The 10,281-nt window shown below is 32.6% G+C and overlaps 1 long non-coding RNA gene across 1 annotated transcript; it reads left to right on the top strand.

Moving 5' to 3' along the window:
* Window positions 1–7,094: 7,094 nt before the first annotated feature.
* Window positions 7,095–9,576, top strand: LOC145317840 (uncharacterized). Its single transcript, XR_013879131.1, has 4 exons — window positions 7,095–7,187; window positions 7,418–7,485; window positions 7,914–8,030; window positions 8,822–9,576. It is a non-coding gene; the product is annotated as an uncharacterized LOC145317840 (long non-coding RNA).
* Window positions 9,577–10,281: the final 705 nt, after the last annotated feature.

Below are 10,281 nucleotides of genomic sequence, written 5' to 3'. Positions count from 1 at the left end.
AAATCCAAGCTTGGGTCAAGGTCAGAAAAACTGGTTTTCATGTTCTGATTATTTTCCTCTAACTTGCGGAATTTCTCGTCAGACCTCGGCGTACCCATATTTTGACTGTCACTGGGGTAAAATACATTCATTGATTCGAACAATACCAAGTTCTTTTGACGGAGATAAGTCTGTGAAAAAGCCATCCCTGGAAGGTCACAGTGTGGGCATCCATTTTTTGATCCATGGCCAAGAAGGCCGAATACATCGGCTCTGGCAACGGCATCGTGGATGATGGTTCTACATTGAAAGGTATGTCCAGGTAATCCTTCTTGAATTAGTTTGTTGATGAATCGGGTAACATTATCCAGAAAGTTGTAACTGTAGGGACGCTTCCTCGTCTTCTCAAATATGCTGACTGGCAATATAACACTGAAATCTTTGTTGAAGAATAACCTGAAATAATAAAGAAGAATTAATAATAATAGCATTTAATACCTTAGACTTAAAATTGTAGTCACTGATTTATAAAACGTAAAGGCTGGTAAAATTTTACCGTAAAAGTGGTAAAAACTAGGTTTACTTATGGTATTAATTAAGTCCTGGTATACAGTAAGACAGATTTTTATATATGAATGCAATAGAAAAAAGTATCAATTGTAAACTTAGTTTTCTTTCTTATTTGTTTATTGAATGGTTTCCTAAACTTTGGCTTTAAAAATCTGGGCTGTCAATTGATGTAAAACAAATATTTTGATATCCTTTGAAATATAGGCTGCCAATCCTAAAAAATACCTTTTCGAGGGTCATGCTGTATATGAAAAGAACTTTATCCCAACCCAACCCTTTCAAATCCACAATATATTAATTACTTACCTAATCCAGACAGTATAATAGGAGATATGAGATCCCTGAGCTGCTTTCACTCCGTCGCCCGAGATGTCAAAAGTTATATGATCATCAACGGCCTGTTGTCCATTCAACCGTTTAAAGTCTGTGATGGCGTCTTGGAGGATCTCATAGGTAGGGAATCTGGAAAAAGAAATATATTTTTAACTAAAACTTGCATAATTCAAAGAAATTTTGCACCATCGGGCTCCAAATAATATTACGATGAAAAGTAATGGAACAAGGATGACAACATCCATAAAAACCAAAGCACTGAAACGGTACGACAAACGGACATTAACAATTGTGAAATATCTGAACTGAATTTAAAAATATTAAAGTCGAACCAAAATTGTATGTAAGTAAATTTGTTAAAAAAAAATGCTTGAAGAAGGATAAGGTTTATGCACATACTTAAATTTTAAGGAATTAATTATAGAGTGGCTTCGCTTATAATATTGTTCTGAAGTTGTCGCAGGAAGCAATATACCAAAGAATGATCAAACTGATAATTAGAACACTTGAAAGTTTGTTGTTAAAAAAGGAGAAAAATCGACATGTTTAAAATGGACGTACGGAAATTCTGGTAATGATTATAGAAATGCTACGCTTTCTAAATCGTATATAAACATACCTGCACTCAATCAGTGAACCAGGAGCATTTGTAGGATTATATTTGTTTTCTTTGATTTCAACTTTGTATTTGGGTTTGAATAATGTATTATATGACGGAAATTTGAAAATACACAAGCGTTTCAGAATCGCCAGGATGATTCTAACTTTGTTGTGAGAGATGGGGTTGTCTAGAACACAAACGCTTCTGAAATCATTAACAATTTCTTTCTCAAGTTCTGTAAGATGTTTGAAGGGATCCCCGTCATGATCGCCATCAGGTTCGCCATCAGGTTCGTCATCAGGGTCATCGTCATCATCTGGGTCAAAATAATCTTCAGGTATATCAAACAATTCGACGTGTTCCCAGTCCTCGGCATCTTGAATGCTGTCATTGTCTGCATCATTATTATCGTTGGTATTATTGTTGTTAATATTGTCTACAACAATATTAATGTAGTCCGTTTCTTCAGGATTGTTATTTAATCGCTCCAAAACTTGGTTTGCGTAGCATTGATAACATATACTTTCGGTTTCCTTTGTGAAGTTGGTAATGCAGCCTGTACAAACTTTACCTAAAAAAATACGATGTTAAACATGATGTTTTATAGTTATAAACCTTCCCGGGACCTATGTGAAGATACCCTGTAAAGGAGAACCCAATCGGTTCAGCGGTTAGCAAGATCCTTTTGAACAGACACACAGACATCCTGTTACTTTAGTATAAGGATAATGCCGTAAAGAAAAACTAGTCAAATTAGAAAGTTAAAAAATTAAAAATTCCAGAAAAAGTAGATAAATGTAGAGAGTGGGTGAAGGTGGGTTAGGTTAAGGGATCCCATGTAGAATATACACCCCTGGAACAAGGATATCTTGAGACAAACTTAACTAACGTTTGATCAAACCAATTGTTTGAAATTTAGATTGAAAGGAAAATAAAAAACAAAAATTGGGAGACAATGTTTGTGGGAATTTGGACAAACAAACAACAAACAGACAGACCGACATCGTTCTACTTTATATTACAGATATTGTAGGTTACCTTTTGACGATGCAGTTTCGTTCTCATATTCCACATCCATCAAATCCTCCTGCTGTTCTTCTTCTAGTAATGGCTGACTGTCTTCACTTTGTTGATGTTTCTTGCGCCAGTATTTTCTGTTTCTCGTTGCATTACAGAAGAGTTTTCTTATGGACCTCAGTTTATGCTGCAACTGGAAAAAGATTACATAATTAGTGAATTACTTATTTAAAATAATATAGGGGAGTTGTTATGGATCGTTATTTGGGCAAGCTACACGTGTCAATTGATTACAGTACATATGACTATACTGGTGTAAGAGCAAGCATGTTTATAGTGCGCTGACTGCAAGTGAAAAATAGAAATTAAAGTCGAGCATAGATTATACTTTAAGTACAGTAATGAAAAGTAAGGTCTCATCTTAAATATGTAGAAATAATTAGTTGTAAAAAGTCACCTGTACATTTTTCCTCTTATCTCCACTTCTTATACGCTTCAGTAGAGCTTTAGAGAGTGTACCAATCAAATTGTCTCCCATTTCAATAACGTCTAACAGGGGTGTATAGGTAACTCCTGAAATAAGAAGTATATGTTATAATCAGGGATGTATATTCTGCATGGGATCCCCTGCTCAGGGGGGGGGGGGAAATAAAAAATAAGTGGTTGGAGGAAAAAAAAATGTAAAAATTAAGAAAACTGAAAACATTTTTTCCATTTTGCCCCCCTCCTTGGTTAAAAAAACTAAAAAAATGTGTGGTAGGAGGGATAAAATAAATGAAATATAGAGTTCTTTAAATATTTTTCTATTTCCCCCCCTACTTTTTCAGAAAAATCTAGGGGGGAAAAAAAATAAAAAATTTTGTAGCAGGGGAAAAAAAATAAATCTTGTGCAGAATATACACCCCTGGTTATAATAATAAGGTTATTACTTGTTTACATATAACGAAAGAAGGAGAAAGTAAAAAAGGGGGGGGGGGGAGTGACACTTTTTGAAACCAAAATTAAATGTCAAAGGAACTCACAAAATAAAGAGTTAGAGTTACAAACATAAGAAAATACCCTTATTTATTCTTTGATTGTCTATAAAATTAATTAAACTTACCTATCAAAATTGTGATCCAATTATACATACGTCATCCAGCGTTGGTCTGACATTTTTTTACTTTGAAAAAAATAACTATATACAATATACATAAAATTTTGTTTGTTCCAGTCCTGACCTGGATAATACCTATATAAATTTCCTGCCTTCCCTGAAAAGCCGACGAACGCATATATAATCGAGCCCCACTGGTCGTGACTTTTGCAGAATTCTGCAGTTGCATGGAGTTTTATTATAACAACAGTGTTGAACCCAGAAAATTTGTTAATTTGCTATAAAATAAATAATGTAAAACAACGAAAACAACATAACAAAAATATTAAAAAACAAAAACAAAAAATAAAACATATCAATTAAGATCTCCTAGAGAGCTATAGCCAGAAGCTTAAAAAACTGTACACGTGCATACGTAATCGTCGGCTTTAGGGGTAAATAATGTTTATTAATGTTTATATGCAGGAAATTATATATCTGCACGACCAGTGGGGCTCGATCACTGTCACCATGGGTACTTAATTATAAAATATATGGGCGCTGCAATCAAAGAGAGGTTAACGTAAATGTTCTGAAAGAACAAATTGATGTTATCCTCTTAGGAAATACCCCCCCCCCCCCCTAGAAAAACGGCCCCTGGCCTCTACCTAGCCGTATAACTTAACCTAGCCTAACCTAACCCAGCAATTTAGTTTGGGGGGGGGGGGGGATGGGGAGTTAAATAATACAAACAAAATTTTCTAAGAGGATAACGCCACAAATTACAATTAAAATTCGCTTTCAGCATGGATATCCGGAGGCTGGATGAAATCGCCGGCGGCGAGCTCGGCTTCTCCTAGCTTCTCCTTTCTCTTCCCTGAAAGGAAAGAACATTGAATTAAAAATGAGAAAACTAAAGCGTTTTTTAATGAAGAAACTCAAAGAATTCTGAAACATTTTTTGGTTAAAAACAATTTTTTCCCCTGCTACAAAAGACAACTAGCCATGAACAAGAGCAGGTGATTTGAAGCAACTTCCATCATTGATCCACTTATTTCTTTTTTCCCCCTCCCCCCCCCCCCCCGGAGCAGAATATACACCCCTGCAATAATTTCGTAGTTTTTACCTTTCCTTATTCTTTCCTGCTCGTCAGAATGTGAAGAACTCATGGTCTTGAATATTATCAGGGCCGAGCAGGTTAATCTAAATTAAGAAAAGAGATGTGTTACTATGGGTTTTATTTAGAAAAAAGGGCTGACGTTGGTGAGGAAAGGTGCACAGTCGGCTTCATGGTCAATGACATATCTCTCGGTATCATCCAGGCGGGGTCTCTCGTTCTCGTAGAGATTCTCGGGCATAGGTTCATTCTTCTTTAAGTGTGTCTCTACCCAACCGTGATGGTATAACAGTTTTACTATTTCAACAGCGTCATCAATGCCACATGATTCTTCTTGAACTCGAATATTTAGCTTGGAGAAGAGTCTCAACATCCTAACCATGAGGGCGTCCCATCTGTCATGCAGCTCGTGGTATTCGTATGGATTCATCCTAATTTGAGGAATGATTATTTTGTTTGTCTTGTTTATTTTTGGGAGGGGTGTGATTAATGTTTTTTAACTTTCCGGTATTTTATTTGTCCTTAAACAAGGGGGGGGGGGAAGGCCTGGAGCTCCGGAACCTGGAGGCCTATCCAAAAAATCTTAAAACTTGGGAAAATTCATCATATAAGAATGATTTTATCCCTAATAACCTATACTCTCAGTCCAAAGATAAAGCCTATACTCCCTGTTTACGCAAATGTGTCAAAACTTCCCCCCCCCCCTTATTTATTTAAAACAAATTTTGTAGCAGGAGAAAAAAAATAAATCTTATACAGCTAATATACACCCATACCTGTTATTATGATGTACGCGTACCCAGGTGATTGACTTGAATAGCCTGTTATTCAGAACTATCTGAAAAGGTAGAATATTTAAGAAATAAAAAATTACAAAATAAAATTAGCTCGTATTCATTCGAATCCGGTGGATAGGAACAGGTGTTCTCATTCATACGCAAAAAAACTAGGTAACTAGCATATCGTATTATATCCATGGTTTTCTACGAATATAAAAATCTAAAAGCATAAGATTAAAAACAGTTATTTTTAGCCAGTGCCTCCGGCACCTCTGGGCAAAAAAGTAGTTTCATTCTTATAATTGTACTCCTATATTTGCGAAAATCCGTTTATACTACGATGCAAGAAATATATTTATTAATTTTACATTTAAAAAAGTCCTGTATATTACGTAAGCTAAAAAGAGTCCCAAAAATGGGAGAAAAAACGAATACGAAGAATATTTTACAAAGAATTCTCAATAATTAATGATAAAATTTGAATTATAAAACAGAATGTTACATATTAACTTAAAAATTCACTGTAATTTCACTAAAAATGATTACTAAAATACAAAAATGCACCGTAGTCATATAGTGCAGTTGAATATTGCGCCGATGGAAAGTTACGGTTGCCAACATACAGATTGAATAGGTGGCAAAACACTTTGCAAGACAGTTATATTTTTAATCGTAAAAATGCAACGAATAATAACATTTCATGAATTATATAAGTTATGCAGTTTTAATTAATTAACCGGTAAAATATTAAAATGATATTATATACATAAGGTGTTTTTTAAAGTTTGGCAACTTTGTCGAGCACGCTGATTTGATCTTCTGAAAACAGGGTTACGAAAGTTAAATTAATGTAAATTTTTTTTAATGTGAATGTAATATATTTTTGCAATGACTTAAATGAAATATCATCGATAAAATATAAAAAAATATATTGCAATGGATATAAAAGAAATATTTTTCAATATAAAGTTGTATACCTGTACAGAGCATGTGCATGAATGCCGCTATACCGATTGAAAACTATTGTAAACAATGAGTGTTATTTCAAGTCTCTTAGAGAAAATACGTGTTATATCCAAGTATGATTGACAGGAGATGGTCCATCTCACAAGATTTATATGAATGTCATTTAAGAATTCTAGAGAGCTGATATTCAGAAGTTTAAAAAAGTACGTGTCCACCTTCAGTCTTGGCTGTTAGTATATGGACCCTGCAATCAAAGAGTGGTTTGCGTAAAAGTAAGTGTTTAAATAATTTTAATATAAAAACATTAATAATATAGGACCTTGAGCGTACGGTTTTAGGCTGCCTTCGATTAACGGTTTAAGTTTTACTAGCGGCTATGCCCCTTAGAAGCCTCTAGGGGCACTTAAAGTAGGAAGAGAAAAGTCGAGGCCTCATCCTATTTTTAATTTGAGTTTCAGCTATAGATTAAAATAAATAAAAAGCTTCGTTGTAAAAGAGAACAATATTAATATATTTATATAATAGGATAATTGTTTTAAGCCTTTTTTAAGCCTTTTTGATTTGATCTAAGAAACACTTTTTATCCTATTCATAATATTAAATAATTCTTTAAGGGGTTTAATATATATAAATGTAAAAGAAATATTAATAAATTATATTTAAATTGAATATTGTTTTTCAGGTTCAGCAACACTGATTCATCAGAAATAACTATTTGGGCGCTGCAATTAAAGATTGGCTCACATAGAAGTAAGTGTTTAAATAATGTAATAAAAAAATCAATATAATATAGGACCTTACGCATGGTTTTAAGCTGCTTCGATAAACTGTTTGTTTTATAATTTTTTAAACCTTTTTGATATATGATATAAGAACGACTTTTTATCCTATTCTTAATATTTAAAGTATTCTACTATTAATATATATAAATAATAATAGAAATATTAACAAATTATATTTCAATTAATATTGTTTTTCAGACTTAACCAGGAATCAGATTCGTGAGAAAATATATGGGCGCTGCAATTAGTGAATGGTTTACATAGAAGTAAGTGTTAAAATAATTTTAATAAGAACATGGATATTTTAGGCCATGTTATTAAGACTATCCTTTAACGAAACCTTTTTAATTCAACCTTGCTACGAAGCCTTGTGTGATGGTAGAGTGTTTGAGTTCTTAGGGAACCACACTAATTACATAATATTATCTTGAGTTAGACAGGTTTTATAAGCTGTAAACAGACTAATACAATTAGATATGTCATTATCTTTAAATTATTTATTATAATCTATATAATAGCACCTTTGAAATAAGCTCATATTATATCCAACCTATATTCGCCCTTTAAGGTTTATGATTGTTTTAAGCGTAACGAATTTTTATACCCTTAATAGAAAGATATTATAAGATGTGTTTTATGTAAAATAATATTGAAAATATATATAAATTATATTTCAATTAATATTCTTTTTCAGGTTTAGCTTCGCACACAGCTGGGTGTATTCTCTGATTATAAGCTGACCGCAATTCGATCGTGGAACATTTCTTGCACCAACATGAAGCTGTTGCCATCAGAAATTCATCCGTTAAAAGTAAGTGTTTAATTTTAATTATTTGTAATAAAAGATAGTTGGAATAATCCTACACGCAACTACGGCAACACCTCGCCCCCAAAAGGTAGTTTCCATGTATACAAGCGTAACAAATATGAAGTTAATATACACAGACACACATCGAACAACCTTCATGAAACTGTATACTAAATTATATTAACAATTAAGCTATTGATAAATTTATTAGATAGATATTAAACTGGTTAGACAAAAGTTAATACATAAAAATAACGTACTAGATAGGTAGCTATTTAAAATTAGATTTTACTACTTTATATTATTGAAACAGTACATTCAGGATATTATTAAAATCTAAACAGCATTACATTCATCCTCGTGCATGTTTACTTCGTGAAGAACAGCTGCCAGTTCGGCAGCCTGGGCAGCGGCGGGCAGCAGAGGGGAAGGACGGCAGCAATTAAGATGTGTAGTAATCCATCCATGCTGATATAACCTCTTACAAACCTCCCTCTGGATCTCGACATTGTCAGTTCTGGCTCTAATCTCTAGACTCTCTCTTAAAACTAACATACGACTATTTAATTCATACCATAACTCCAAATTCCCGTTATAAGACATTCTTAGTTTCTCTCAGTCTGGTTATGTATTGATAACTGAATTAAACTTTCTCTAATAAGCAGGCACGTACACAAGCTGTATCTACTTTCTCCATGAAATTTTCCCAAAACAGTTAACTTTCCTTTTTGTAAGGCCTTTTTGATTTGTTAATCCTTTAATTGCTTAATTTAAAAATGAATATTCTTTTTCAGGATTTTGGAGTTGAACCAGTTTTGAAGTGTGGAGCTTTGCAGTTCCATGGAGAACAACTTGAGTTCCATCTCAACATGTAACAGTCACAGATTATACAAAAAATTTCATTATTTATTATGACGACAATGTTGAACCGAGAAAATTTGTTAGTCAGTTAAAATTAACAAATAATTTACAGAACGATACTAATAAGTTTTATTATGACGACAATGTTGACACCAAACATTCCACAAGCTAAAATTCTAAAAAATATTGACTTTATTAACAAATAAAGCGTATTGATTACAATCCGCCCAATCAGTGTTTATTATGACAACAATGTAGAACCGAGAAAATTTGTGTCAGTTAATTAAGTTCTACTCGAGAGCTCCAAACATTCCACAAGCTAAAATTCTAAAAAATATTGACTTTATTACACATTTGACAGGTGTATGGTATGTTATTTACAGAAACGATACTAGTAAGTTTTGTAGTTTCAGTATTGACCTGGATAATATCTATATGACCTGTTATGTTATAATATGAAATAAATTCTAAATAAAATCATTATCATCATATTTTATTAATTTCATATTCCATATAACGAAAGCAAATAGTGCTGAGTAAAAGGATGTTTGTTTGGAAAGTATTAGGTCTGAATATTTCCTCATTATATTTTATTTGCGATTTTTATCATTAAGTAGAAGGATGTTTGTTTGGAAAAATCTGGACTTAGCCTAAAAATTTACCTTGTCAATTTTTACCAAAAAGTTGGTCAAATTTTACCAAGTTTTTTTTTTTGGCAAAGTCCAAAAATCTGGACTTAGCCTAAAAATTTACCTTGTCAATTTTTACCAAAAAGTTGGTCAAATTTTACCAAGTTTTTTTTTTTGGCAAAGTCCAAAAATCTGGACTTAGCCTAAAAATTTACCTTGTCAATTTTTACCAAAAAGTTGGTCAAATTTTACCAAGTTTTTTTTTTTGGCAAAGTCCAAAAATCTGGACTTAGCCTAAAAATTTACCTTGTCAATTTTTACCAAAAAGTTGGTCAAATTTTACCAAGTTCATTTTTTTTGTCAGAGTCCAAAAATCTGGACTTAGCCTAAAAAAATACCTTGTCAAATTTTACTAACTTTTTGGTAAAAATTGACCAAATTGCGTTTTTTTGTCTAAGTCCGAAAATTCGGACTTAACCTGAAAAATAGAGTTGTAAAATTGACCACATTTTTGGTAAAACTTCCAAAAGTGGTAAAATTAAAAAAAAAAAAAAAAAATTTAAATTTAGGCTTCATTGTATAGAAGTCATTATTTTAAAGTACTACAACTGATTATGAAGAGCTGTTTTTAATTTAAAACACAAAAAACGGGTTTTTTTGTTTCGTCAAATTTTACAAAAAAAATGGTAAAATTTGACTAATTTTTTGGCTAAACTTTTTGCTGGTAAAATTTACCACGAAACTGGTATATTTTACCAGGTTGA

Source organism: Acartia tonsa, chromosome 4 (genome assembly GCF_053477335.1).
Source record: "Acartia tonsa isolate MP-2025a chromosome 4, ASM5347733v1, whole genome shotgun sequence".
Classification (NCBI taxonomy): domain Eukaryota; kingdom Metazoa; phylum Arthropoda; class Copepoda; order Calanoida; family Acartiidae; genus Acartia; species Acartia tonsa.
Note: the sequence above shows the minus strand (reverse complement) of the source record. Positions and strands in the feature narration are given on the sequence as shown.